This window comes from Acomys minous (genome assembly GCF_964271855.1).
Source record: "Acomys minous genome assembly, chromosome: 1".
Classification (NCBI taxonomy): Eukaryota; Metazoa; Chordata; class Mammalia; order Rodentia; family Muridae; genus Acomys; species Acomys minous.
Genome location: NC_140483.1, coordinates 172,051,387 through 172,066,084, shown reverse-complemented (window position 1 = coordinate 172,066,084; position 14,698 = coordinate 172,051,387).

Genomic DNA, 14,698 nt, shown 5'->3' with positions numbered 1-14,698 from the left:
TCTTTTCACTTTATTTTTCACATGAATAGCAACACAGTAGTAATTTAGGTCCCCAAATTGAAAGTCAATCAAAAGTTTAGATAATATCATGTCCAGGAAAATCATGGTTTGGCAAATTAGCTTAATCCTTGTATTTACTTGTAAAAGAATCAAAGTGTGACTCAACCTACTTCGTTCTAGAGAGGTGATATTGGGAATTGGAAAAGTATTTTGACTTTAATCATCTTTGGTTTCCTAACCTGGAAAGAGGAGTTTTATTACAATGTTTTAAAATCAAAGATGCTATACATTACATAAGACACAACATATTACCTTTATAATATTCAGCAATATGTGTATGTGTCTATGTCTGTGTTGGTGTGTGTCTGTGTGTGTGCACATGTGTCAGATGTTATTGCTTGATAGAATCTGTGTGGCCAGACTGTTGACCAAGCAAAGGCTTTTGGTTTTTTCCACTCTGAGATAGATTAGGTTTTTTAGAGGAAGCTGTATTTACTGGATCTGTTGTTTTTGAAGTTTCTCAGTCCTTTCCTCTGCATGATTTATAAAGAGCTAGGTCAGAACAACAGCCTGGAAAACACTTTCATAGATTGTGTCTTTGGATCCTGGCATATTATTTTGATGCCATAATGTCTCATATGTGGCTGTATTGCTAAGACTGAGTTGAAAAGGTTTATATTTTCTATGTCAATTTAAGATGTGTTATTGATGCTTATTTGTAGGTTAGCATGCATTTGTGATCTTAGCTAGAAGACAGTGAAGGGACAGAGTTCCTGAGGAGAACTGTGGCTTGCTTTGGGTGAACATGAACTTTTTGATGAAATGAAGATTTAATGAGACTTGGTTAATATCAAGTTTTTAAGTCAGTCTCATTTTTAGACTACCATAGACTAAGAATCCTAAGGTTCCAAGGCTGAACATTTGGAGAAATGTTTCCAGGCAGAAGAGGGAATCAGAATCCTTGGAACTGTAGTCATAGACAGTTGTGTCCTATGTGGCTGCTGGAAATCAAATCTGGGTCCTTTGGAAGGGCAGTCAGTGCTCTTACATCACCCAGCCATCTTTCTAACCCTAAGCATATTGACTTTTGACAAAGACAAGAGAGTATATGTTAAGGGTTGGGGACTTAGCTCAGTGGTAAAGCATTTGTTTAGCCTTAGTTCCATTTAGTACATTCTGTAGCTCATTCCTCCTCCTAAGACCTCCTCTGATATAATTATGTGTAACATGATGACAAAATGCAACAGAAAACTTTAAGAAAATGTACCAAAAAAGATATTCAAGGCAGCTTAGGGTTATTCCATAGCTACTCAAAGTTCTAGGGAGTTTACAGTGATCATTAAACATTCCACCTATATCCTTTGATGAATGTTCAAGCAAGTTTGAAAAGCCCTTAGCAGCACAGCACAAGTTATAAAGATAATGTAGGGCCTCTGAGCTCCTTTAAATGAGATCTGAGTTTCAGAATTACTTGCTGTGTAACCTGGGCTGGTGACTATCACCACATTTAGGATAAAATGTAGGACCTGTATTAAAGAAGATGATGAAGGAATACAAAGGAGGTTTGTAGAGCACTGATGGGTACAAAATGAAAGCTCGGAAGTTATGTGACTATTCATTTTTTAGGCAATTTTTCCTTCCATGGAGATCATCTGTGTCCAATAATTCTAACACTTAGGCCAACAACAGTTGGGAATGTTGTTATAGAGTTTCTGCAACAGTTCCTGAAACATCAAATTCCTGTGCTCAGCAATAGCATAGAGCTGCACAGCAGAGCAGAGGACATAGCCTCCTCCTCCTCCTCCTCCTCCTCCTCCTCCTCCTCCTCCTCCTCCTCCTCTAATCTTAAGAGGTAACATTTCTGATTCTACTATTAGTCCACAAAAAGTCTTTATGTAAAGGGATACTTGAAACTCTGAACATACTAGAGTGTCAAGGTGTTTTTTGGAGAGAGACAGACAGACTGAGGGAGGAAGGGAGGGAGAGAGGGATGGAGGGAAGAAGGGAGGGAGGGAGAGAGAGAGATATGGATGGAGAGAGAGAGAGAGACAGAGACAAGAGACAGAGACACAGGGAGACAGAGAGAGAGAGAGAGAGAGAGAGAGAGAGAGAGAGAGAGAGAGAGAGAGAGAGAGAGAGAGAGAACAGAGAGCGCAGGCAAAGACAGAGAGAAAGAAGGGAGGGGAGGGAGAACAAACACAACTTCCTACTGTACTAAAACTATCTGAACTGCCATAAAATTGCAAGAGCATCCATGAAACACAAATATTTTACTCATCCAATGCTTTAAATACAAGACTTTAATGGTAGCCTAGCAGGATGTTCAGCACAGAGAGGGCTCCAAGATGCATTTAAGTGACACCTGGGGATACACTGGTGAAAATAACTAATTGTTATGAGGACTTCTTCCCCAGTTCCATGCTTCAAGAATGAAGGGTGATGTCAATCAAGGGGGAAAAACAGTGAATCCTAGGTCGTATTGCTCCAATTAAGCAAGGAGACACGTTATAGCATGAACGATTGGGTAATCATTCATACCTCTTGTGTTTCAGTGCTAGCTGTGAGCCTAAATGTAGACATTTCTTGCTTAAACATGAATTCTTTTTATATAATAGCTCAAGGCCTTCACTATTTTAATTGCATTTTTTCCCCTTGAAGAAAATTACTTATAAGGAAATGTTGAAAAAGAAACTCTTTGGGGGAGGGACAGAATGTAGGGACCCCTGAATGTAAATTTGGCCAAATAGAGTTATAAAGAATCTCACTTAGAACAGGTGACTTGAAGTCCATTTTCTGTTCAAAAGCAAGAACACTATTATCAGATGATTCATTTCCAGCACACTTGGCCTTTGCTGTCCTGGGAACCTAGTATGCATCCTGGCCTTCAAGCCACTGGGGGCCTAAGCCTTGCTCCCTTCCACAGGCTTCCTTACCGAGTGGCTGGGCTTCTGGGTGGAACACTCAGGGGTTTGAAGATTATGCGCATGCTGGAGCAGCTGGCTGCCTAATCCAGAAACTAGACCTGGGTTCTTTCTAAGGGATAATTCTTGCAATAGGCACAGAGCAGGCGTTGCTTTGCTGACCAGAAGGTAGGATCATACAAGGGCTCCAAGCACCCAGTACGGAATCAAATGGCCTGTGTTCAAACCTGCTTCTACCAGGGTGAGTTTAGGCAAGTTCCTCCATTCTTTAAGCTTTGGTTTTCCCAGTTTTAGCCCAGATTATATACCTCTGAGCAGTCCAGTGATGCTTACATAGGGAAATGTAGATAAAAGATTTTGGTTTTGGTTTTGGTTATAAAATGAATAGGGAGAGATAACAGTTGTGATCATCTCTGAGCATCTTAGAATGTAAAATGCTATGTCTCTTTGGGAGCTACAATCTGGTAGAGCCATGGCACTGCACGTAAGCAAGCAAAATAGGGGCCATCTATAGGCAAAGCTACTATGACTGAAGCTGAGGATTAAACATACATCTTAATAATAGTAATCAAAAGAATCCACGGTGAAACTTTGAAACAAAGTAGGTACTGTGTGTTATTGTATGTAGCAGGTCAGGTTCCCAAGGCAGACTGCAGTCTCTGAAACCATATGATTTTAACAATAGGACTTGTGTAATGATATTGACTTGAAAATGTCACCTAGGAAAGATGCACATTGTGTACTGTGAAAACTGGGACGTGTCTGGAAGAGTTCAACTTCAACGTATATTCTCTGATTACAGCTAACCTAGGGCTATAACACCAGCATTCATTTAAAAGGAAAATCAAGATTGGCTTTCCCCAGAGAACAGTTGGCCGCCTGCCCAGTGGTCTGTACAGTAATATACTTAGACAAACTTCCCAAGTTTGAAAATAAAGGGAAGGCAAGGGAAGGAAAGCAAGAGAGCAGTGTTGACCTTTGTGTGCGAACACTGGGCATTATGGCCAGGTGTTGAGAATACTCGCCTGGGTTTCCCAAATGGTAGCTGGCTCTTGATGGGGACAATGGGGACTTTCGTCTTTGTCCTTTTCCAGGTCCCATGTTTTGTCTTGTGATTTGTCGTTCATTCATCAAACATTCTTTAAGTGACTGGTCTTGGAATGTAGGTGTCACAGGAGATAAGGCAACCTTTCTTCTAATATCTGGCCAAGAATGCTCACTTGTCATTCCAGAAGAAGAGGGGAGAAGCTGCAGTTAATTGCTAGGAAAAGCTGCCTCTCCTGATTGTTTCTCTATTTCTGTCTGTGTTTATAGACATTCCTAGGACCTAAATTTGTCTGCTTCTTTAATTTAGTATGTAGATATGACATAGATCTGGCTCTTCTTCCTAGGAAAGCACACCCTTATTCTAAAAGTATGTCAGAAGTTTAGTACGAAGGAGTCATTCCCTGTGGGTTGAACTGATGCCTTAGTGCTCCAGAGCATGTGATGCTCTTACACAGGAGTGGAATTCAGTTCCTATAACCCACATCAGGTGACTCACAACTGCTTATAACCCCAGCTCCACGGGGACACCCCTGGATTCCACAGAGACCTGTTCTCACATGTACATACTCCACACAAATGTGCATTTACATAGTTAAAAATAAAATATTTAATGAATAGTAAATGACTTTTCTCTAATTATCTGGAGTTAGACAAATGAGGGCAGACTTGGGAGAAAATGGTTGGAAAAACATCCTTAAGTAATGCTAGATGTAAGTAAAATTCAGTTGGGGTACAGAAGACTGAATCTTGTTTTCGTGTTTTCTACTTCTGGAAGTTTGCTTTAATGGTGAATTTTCTGTGTGGTCCATCATTTGCATGGTATGTTATGAAAGGATTTGAAGAATGGGAGAAAGGTCCCATCTACCGGTATTCTCTTTGATTCGTGAAGTCTCCAGAGAAGCTACTCAGTTCTGTCTTGATTACTACTCTCTTTAATCCTGTGTGATTTCCCCCAAATGTTCTTCCCCCGAACAGGATGATATGAGAGCCCCCATTCTCTGAAGGTTTGTCTCTTGCAAATACCTGCCTCCAGAACTGTGAAAGACAGACAAGACATTAAGTTGTGTTGTTTGAAACTAGGATCCACTACCACTTCTTTGCTCTGTTTGATGAGCGAACTGTAGGCTGTTGATTCACTTCCCTTTCCATGGAGGGCTGGACTGTGCTTATGAGGAAAGGGACTTAGAGCAGAAACCCTGCCCCAGAACTATCTACACCCTCAAGGTAGCAGCTTGTTTTCTGGCCACTGATTGCAGGCTCCCTCTCTACCTGTGATGACATGTCATGGGCTTATAAAGACTGGTGTGGTCTTCACACACTAGTAAAAGCTTGTACAGTTTTGCAATTTGAGTCAGATGATGTGAGGCAGAAAGATAGAATACATTTGCATTCATTGGCTCAGTGAGGCTCTCGCTGAAGTGTTGGGCCACATTATCTCATCACTGTTCATAACTGACAGATGCCCAATCATCTTCCATGCTTCAGGAGCAAACGTCCTCTTTATCTTGAAGAACAATTAAGTCTTCTGAAGGTTAAATATTTCCAAGGAAGGGGAAAAAAAGGCTAAAGTACAGTTTAATTTATTGAAAGTTATTTATAATCTTAGTACTTACTGTCCTGAAAATGCCTGTCCCCTTGGAAATATGATTCAGACGCCCTGAGCTGAAGAAACATTTTCCTTTTTCCTGTGTAAAACATGAAACAAAAGACAACCGAAAAACACTTCATTAAAATAGTTCCTTTGTCCTTTTGACAATGAAAATCAAGGAGAGTCATGCCAGTTTGGCTATGTAGGTGGTCTCTTTCTATGCTGACCTTAGCATGACCTTACAAAAATCACTGAAAGTTATTTGATGCCTCTAGAGATTTTCAAAATCTGTTGGAAAGCAAGAGGAGCCCCATGTGCTAGGACATTTCAGGTATTCCATGTGTTAAAATGTGAGGGGTCTAAACTGAAAACTCCACCCTTGACCTGCTCTGCGCAGACTCACTGCTCTTAGGCTTCCTGTCTTCTCCTATATGAGGTCTCTGCAGGCTTATTTTGGTTCCTTCATCCTTCAGATGCATCTATCGGGGTCTCCCCCAGGCCACCTTGCCATCAACTGCATGAAACTGATCTACCTCAGCACATGTGTCAAATAAAGTAGTTTTCCGAGGGAATATTACTGTGATTTCTTTCTTTCTTTCTTTTCTTTCTTTCTTTCTTTCTTTCTTTCTTTCTTTCTTTCTTTCTTTCTCCGTTCCTTCCTTCCTTCTTTCCTTCCTTCCTTTCTTTTCTTTTTTCTTTCTTTCTTCTTCTTCTTCTTTTTTTTTTTAGAAGATCAGCAATTCTAGAACATTTCCCATCTTGTAATATTCTGAACTCCTTCAGAGTGCAACAAAAAGCAGGAACTTATTGTCTGATGAAAAATGAAAAGTAGACAGTGGATTGTCTCTTTTCTCTTAGTTAAAAAATATCTTTTATTCTCCTTGAGTTAATTTTTAATATCCTAGGGCTGTCTGGGGAAACATAGTCTGGTTACCAGCAAACCTCTTCTTGGGGTTATCTGTGCCACCTGCCAGACAGCTCAGTCTAATAATTTTGAGAAATGAAAACTGAACTTTGTGCTTTTGGTTAATGTTTCCCAGTTAAATGAAATGTAGTATTTGACCTTTGGTTCTATTAAAATGAGACTGTCCAAAACTTTCATATGGGGACTCTGCCCTCTTTCCATGCTGTTGCACAGTTAGTTTTGTTCAGTTTCATTTTCTGAGAAGAAAATAAATAAAGGAGAGTAAGTGGAAGGTTGTGGCTTGAGGTATCACCCCACCAGGAAGTATGTACAGAACTTTTTTCAGGAACTGGATCTTCCTTCTCTGAAATATCATAAGCTTTACAAATAAAAAACAGCTACACTCCAATCTTCTGGTAAAATGGAGTCTTGGCAACATGTTATTTTCTAAACACATTGTCTACCTCTTGTTCTTATTTTTTAATTTTTAATTTTTAAAAAATATCTTATTTAATTTTAATTATGTGCATTGGTGTGAGGGTGTCAGATCTTGGAGTTACAGACAGTTGTGAGCTACCATGTGGGTTCTGGGAATTGAACCCGGGTCCTTTGGAAGAGCAGGCAGTGCTCTTAACCACGGAGCCATCTCTCCAGCCCCCTCTTGTTCTTGATGTGATTCATTGTTGCAGAAATGTTTGGCAAGAGTTTGAGCTTAAGTTCCCAAATGAGTATTCAACATAGATTAATTGAGACGGTTATTTCATGGAGTATAAATACATCTGCTTATTAAAAATGTATTTATTGAAGATAAACAATTATGTAATAGGAACCATCTATAGGATATAATGATAGGACTAATTAAAAAGCAACTGATTATAAGTGACATAATTACTGAAGGCTAAAAGGAATCCTGTTGCTAATACTTGTTATGCCTTGGGTCGTCTCTAATAAGCATTTTGATCATAATTTAATGTGTGATAACTCACTTATTTCATACAAAGAGAGGGTTGCTTCTTCAGCGTTGTTCACGTGGCTTTAAGAGTGCCCTGGGAAGCTGGGACATTAAGAGCTCTATTCGTGATTGAGGAAAGGCATAGATTCCAGATATTAATTGTTACTGGTTTTATTTTGGGGGCAAGTGGAAAAAGAAACAAATGCCTTTGATTAAACCTCCTTCCATCTTTGCCCATCAAATAGTCGCCCACATGGTAGAGTTCGTGGATTTCCATGTTGAGGATTTAGAGCATCTTAAAATGTTTCTGAGATGCTTTTTCTTTAGACATTCTCTAAGCAATCATTTTCATTACGGCTGTCACTGGAAGAAGCTTTAGGAGGATTAGCAGACTGGCTTTCACTCCAGCATTTCTGAGTGTTCCTCCAGCTTCTCAGTGGTCCCCCCCCCCCCCCGCTTTCCACAGTAATGTGATATGCTCAGTGGTACTGAGAAGCGGAGGGTTGGGGGGGGAATGCATAATCAGTCATGTATGACCTCAGTCTTGGGCTACGGAAATAAAGGCTATGCTATAGAGTTAGAACAGCGTGTGTGGAGTTGTGCCTTTTCCCAAGGGCGAAGAGAAGACCTGAGATGGAGTCAGAGCAAGAACAGACTGGATTGCAGACAGCCCTCCTGTGCTTCAGATCCAAGAAGTACTTAGAGCCAGAGGATAGGTTTTTTTTTTTTAATTTTTTTATTTAGTCTTAAGCAAAATATCTCCTTTGTTTTCTTACATCCAGTTGGTGTTCATTCTGCAGACTCTAGGATTTCAGGACTCTTGCCCAGGAGAGAACTCTGTTGTCTGCTCTTGTGTAGTGGTTGCTGATCTTGCTTATGGAAAGAATACATCTGGGAAGGCTGGGCTCTGATTCAGCGGTAGAGCACTTACACGTATCTGGAGGATGTTGTTTAGCATGTTAGGAGTTGTGACATTTCTGCTGGATTTAATGGTTTGGATGAAGTAGTCTTAGGTTTTTGCTTGACAAGAACTTCAGAGAGTTTTAAATGTTTTCTACGATGTTAGAATAGGGTAGCATTATCTTTGGGAGGAGGTCGCATTTGGTATGGTTATGAGGCACGTGTGTATGTGCGCATGTGTGCCCACGTGTGGGTGTGTGTTAGCGCGGTGCCTATTTTTGTACATCTCTTTGGCTCTGCTCACGGAGTTTTGATGTTAGTATTCAGGTCACCATGCTTCCCCCCACCCTTCCCTGAGGCTTCCATACGCTGTATGCACACGTGCCTGTGCGTGTACGTGCACTAGGTCGGCAATTCTTACAGCTCTAGACTTGTTGCCGCCATGCTTCATTCCTCATTTAGAGCTGATTTCAGATTCTCTGCTCTAGGAGTCTCTCTGAACAACAGTAGCATGCATGAGAAGACTGAGGTCGAGTCCATAGTCTAATACTTGTATTCTTATTAACTTGGCAAGTCTACTGAAATTATCTACAGCAGCTGATTTTTCTGTAAATGTGGGACTATTTAAGATCACAGAAGTGTTGGCTTTGGCTTAGGGAACACATGAGGAAACGCTCAGGAAGCACTGGCTTAGTGTTGTGCTAAGAGAGAGTGTGTCCTCTCAGTGGTAGGACAACTACAAGTGTCACTGAAGAGTAAGCAAGCCCGTGTAATCAGATACAAAAAGTGCAGTAAGTCAGCAATTTGCCTCTTGCCCATTAAGGCATGAAGCCTCATGAGTCTTACCCTCCCTAATTGCATACTTGATTCCACAGGTCCATGTCCATCTATTTGTGTCAGCTCCTTCATGGCATCTTTCTACGGGCCATACGGAAATGGTAAGAGCTTTTCCTTGTCTTTGTTTACATGTGAGCATTTCCTTTTAAATTTCAAGATCGCCGTTGTTCTATTTGACATTTTGACAAATACATTGTTTTGGAACTTGTAGAAAATGGAAGTAAGGCTGGCAAAATGGCAGAGGAAGGAAAGGGCTGGCAACAGAGTTTATCCAGGAGCCATTTTGTTCATCTTTGGATTCCGAACATACTGGTCAAAGTCTGACATGTATATGGTTAATAAATGTCATTTGATGTGTATTATAAAGCAGTAGATGTATGTTCCCCCAACATACCAGGTAATGTCTTGAGGACAGTGACAACATTGCTCTCTGGTTCAGTCCTAAGGCCCCCACCATGGAATGTGTACCCCAAGACCCTCATTGTGATTGGTGTGACAGGTGATCGAGTCAGTCACTTAAATTTTTTATTTGTAGGAAACTTCCTATAATTATTAGCTATTCATCAGGACTAGGATAATGAGATCAAATTTGTTGTGTTAGTTTCCTAATAAAGCATGAGATTCTTACTAGAGATTAGAATGGGTCTAGGAGACAAAGGATAAACTAGGCCGTTTGCATCACTTCTGGGAACATGAATCATTGTTTTTATCAGATACTCAAGGGGCAAACAATAGGCAAAGTGTCACCTTTGAGTTTACAAACTATTACCTGAGGGCATATAGAGACAGAGGCCTCTGTCCCCATTGCTACTTAAGGAATCCTTAACAATGAGAGTTCAACTATTAGCATTTATCTTTCAGATTTAAGACGCTTTCTGAGTTTCTTATCAGTATATAAATACATTTGAAATATGAGCTATAAATCAATGTCAAATTCTACCATGATCTGGCAATCTTCAGTATAAATTAGATACAAGATGTCATAAATTTCAATTAAAGTCTCTGGAAATGTTGGACTAGTGGAAGCCAACTGTGAGTCTGGTTGGCGGAACTGAATAACCTGGATTAACTTGAGAAAGATGTTTGCGGCTTGTGACTCAGGACAGAGTCTTCTGGAGACCTCGCCTCAAGCTCTACCTTTAGACTACAACACACTCTTTTCGAAGCAAAGCACAGCCGTCACTTCAAAGGGAAGAAGAATTTATTCTTGAACCGAATGACTGATCACCACCTGGGAAGAGGCGTATAAGCTGCCTCAAATAACATATCCCACCGTGGAAAGGATTTCATGAAACTAGTTACAGGGAAAAATAAAGTTCCAGATTAGGTTGTTTTTCAAATATATTGGTGAGAGCATCAGGTAGATAGATTATAGTCAAGTGGAAAATTCCCTACTTTAGGTTTCAGATGCAGCACTATGGCATTTGTAGCCTTGGGCTTGGTAGAAGCTAGCAGTCTCCTTAGTTGATGCATTCCCAAGGTTTCAGACACATTCATAGGCAATGAACAGCTATGAAGGTAGCTGCTAAGTTGGCTCTGGATCTGCAGCATTCCCACTCTACAAATACAGAGTTCTAATCAATCAGCCTTATGTAACCTTCAGTGGAATGGGCTTCTGTTTTCCCCTGAGAACTTGAGTTCATTTTCTGAAGAAGCTTCAGGCCATTAGCACTGTGAGAGGAAGCAAGGCAGCCTCACGGCAACAGCATATCAGCAATGATGAGAGAAATAACTTTTATATTTTCAGCTTTCATATTTGAGCCTCTGATCATCATTTTGAAACTGACAGATAATAGAGTGTGTATTTTACTCAGACAATTTTCACAGATGTAGTATAGGTCCATGCCAGGCTTATTTTATAGAAAAATATTACCATGTGTTTGAAATGAGCAAAGTGAAGATCTGCAAAACACATTTCTCCCCTAGTAGGAAATTTCCAGTAGTTATGATTCTGTGGAAGGCCGCAGCCTTTCTTTGCAGCAAGCAGGAGTTGGATTTGAAGGAGCACCTCACCGGAAGGTTTAATTTCCATCATCAACCTGATTGGGTTAAGAAATATTAGAAAGAAAGCATGCCTCTGGGTGTTTGTGGTAGCCTTTCCAGAGATAATGTGATCATGGAGGCTCTGACCTAAGGAATGCATTAATTCCATCATAAATTAGTGGTATGATGTCATTATTGAGATGTGCTGAAAAATTGAGGTGGGGCCATTCTGGCAGAAGGAGATCACTTGGGATATATCACTAGAGAGAGGGCCATCTTGTTTGATCACTGTCACCCCCTTTCCTGTTTTCTGGTCACCATGATGTAACCTGCCCCTCCATCAGTCCCTTCTTGATAGGATTGGCCACATGCCCTGTGACCATGATCTTAGTAAATATATCCTTCTTCTAAAATCATTATCTTAGGTATCATTACCACAAGGATAAAAAAATTATCTTATTATCTCAGTGTAACTGGTAAAAGAGTTTCTCATTGATTCTCAACAGTTACAGGATATCAATGCTTGGCCAGGTGCAGTGACATATTCTTTTAATCACAGCTTTTGGGAAGCAGAAACTAGCAGATCTTTGTGAGTTCTAAGACAGACTGGTCTACACAGCAAGGGGCCACACAGTGAGACCCTGCCAAAAATATCAAAAAGAATATCAATGCTTAATTCTAAGATGCTGTTAAGGTGGGAGGACAATGCCTAGCTTCATAAATTGCAGGCTACTTAAAAAATGACAGACTGTTATTGTGATTAATATGAAACTGGATAAATATTCATATATGGGCTATCATGCAATAATGAGATTTAAGTAAGTAAGTTTCAGAAGATGAACGTATTCTTCCAAAATGTGCTAAGCTTTTAGTATTAAACTTAGAGGAGGGCATTGTTGCATTTTGATTTGCACTTCCCTAATGATTAGTAGCAATGAACATCTTTTTATGTGATGTCAGCCCCTTGAATATCCTATCTAAATATTACTCATATCTCTTGCCTGTTTTTGAACCATTTTGGATCCATATTAGAAATCTGCATATTTTACATGTTAATACCGTCTGTTCAGATAGATGGCTTATTTTTAAAAACTTCTATTCTGTGGTTTGTCTTTTTGCTTTACTGACAGTGTCTTTTGGTGACTGCTTTATTCACCAAAAGAATAAACTGGAGAGATGGCTCAGTGAGAAAAGCACGAGACGCACAAGCGTGTATACCAGAGTTCAGATCCCCAGAATGCACATAAGAACTGAGAGTCATGGCAGCTGCCTCTGATCCTAGCATTCAGGATGCAAGGTGTGGATGCCTGGGCCAAGCTGGCACACAAAACTAGCCTGAGCGAGCAAGCTTCTGGTTTAGTGAGAAATCCCAGCTCAATAAACAATCTGTATCATGACCAAGGAAATCCGGTATCAGCGTCGGGTCTCCGTATGTGTGTGCATGCACGTGCACATGAACCCCCCCACACATTCAAGCATGCACATACCACACAATAAACAAATAAATCTTTAAATCAATAAGTAGTAAGCATGCTCAGGGAACTCCATGATGCAGTTTTCATGAGCTCATCATACATAATAAGGTAGGACACGCAGTGATGCAGCTGTTTGGGGACCATCCACCTTCTTAGAAAGAATTCCTCATCTGTGCTCTAAAAGGAAGCCCAATAAACTCATCGGTCTCACAAAAATTTCCCACTAACCCCAACTAATCCATCTTCTTGGTTGCCTTTGTTTTTTACTTTAGATAGTAATTACTTGTCAGGTAATTTATATATGGGCTTAGATATGATTTAACCTCTTAATTCCTTATCTAATTTCTATGGGGTCATTTGTGGGAAAGACCACATTTCTCCAATGTAATACTCGTATATCTGTTTGATACTTTCTCTGTATTTCCTATTTCCTGTCAGTGCATGCCTCTCTCTGTGGTAATAGCATACCATTTTGATCATGGTAGCTTTTTGGTGAGTTTTGGAATCAAGAAACTGAGTTCTCGTTTTGTTGTTCCTTTCCAAGATTAAATGCCTATTTGGGATCTTTTCATATGCTTTTGCATCCTGAAAAAAAAACTGTAATTAAGATTTTTCAGAGTGATTGTATTGGATCTATGTCATTTTAAGTAGCAAAGTGACATCTTAGCAACATTAAATCTAGATAGACAGGATGTGTTTTATCTTTAATTTATTTCAAAAAATGCTTTCCTGTACCCATTGTACAAAGCTTTCAGCTCTTTGGACAAATAACACTCTGTATATTTTGATCTTTTATCAAAATATCATGAGTTTTTCATATTATTCATTACTTACTGAAAAAACAGCAATGAATGAGTTTTGATGTCCTGTTACTTTGCTGATGTCATTTGATAGTTATTATTTATTGTTTCTCTTGTGTGGCATCTTAGGGCTTTCAAATGCATGATCACATCACCTCTTCGTAAAGAAGCAGATAATGTTACTTCTTCCTTTTAGTTTTGAGTGTCTTTTATTTTTTATCTTGTCTAATTTGTCTAATTCTTTTGCCTAGGATGTCTACTAGTGTATTGAACATCAGTGACAAATGAGAGTATTCTTGTTTATTTTTCCCCCTGAACCTACAGAACATATCTTCAGTCTCTTGTGTCACTACTTTTACTGAATCCTATAAATTCTAATATCTGTGTTTAAAAGCGTGTCTCTAAATTTTTAACTTTCCTTTGTGTATTTCCCCTGTGAACCAGTTTTTGGGTGTGTTCAATATCTGCAAATTTGTGTTTTTCAGTTTTCCTCTGTTTTAAATTTCATCCCATTGTGGTTTATAAGATATTCTGTGTAATAATTGTTTGATAATTACTACTGAGAGTTAATTTGTGGCTTAAACACCCTGTGAAACACCCCTAGTCCTACCACACAGGAATGCATGTGCTATAGGTACTAGTCAGAGCGTTTTTTTGTTTTTGTTTTTGTTTTTTAATATGTAATGCTTCGCGAATTTTCTGCCATCTTTGCGCAGGGGCCATGGTAATCTTTTTTTTTTTTTTTTTTTGCAATAGCTTGAAAATAATTTTTTTATTAATTTATTCTTGTTACATCTCAATGGTTATCCCATCCCTTGTATCCTCTCATTCTTCCCTCCCTCCCATTTCCCCCTTATTCCCCTCCCCTATGACTGTTCCTGAGGGGGACTTCCTCCCCCTTTATATGCTCATAGGGTATCAAGTCTCTTTTTGGTAGCCTGCTATCCTTCCTCTGAGTGAGAGAAGCATGGGAGAATGGGGAAATAGAAGGATCCAGAGGGTCCTGGAAACCTACAAGAAGAACATTATAATGGGCAGATTTGTGTCCTGGGGTCCTGCTCAAACTATGGCACCTGCCAAGGAAAATATAGGCAGTAAACTTTGAACCCCTACCCAGACCTAGCCGATGGACACGACATTCTCCACCGTTGAGTGGAGAGGGAGGTCTGACTTTCATACATACTCTGGTGCCCCATTTTTGACCACGTCCCTTTGATGGGGAGGCCTGGTGGCACTCAGAGGAAGGATAACAGGTCACCAAGAAGAGATTCGATACTCTATGAGCATATAC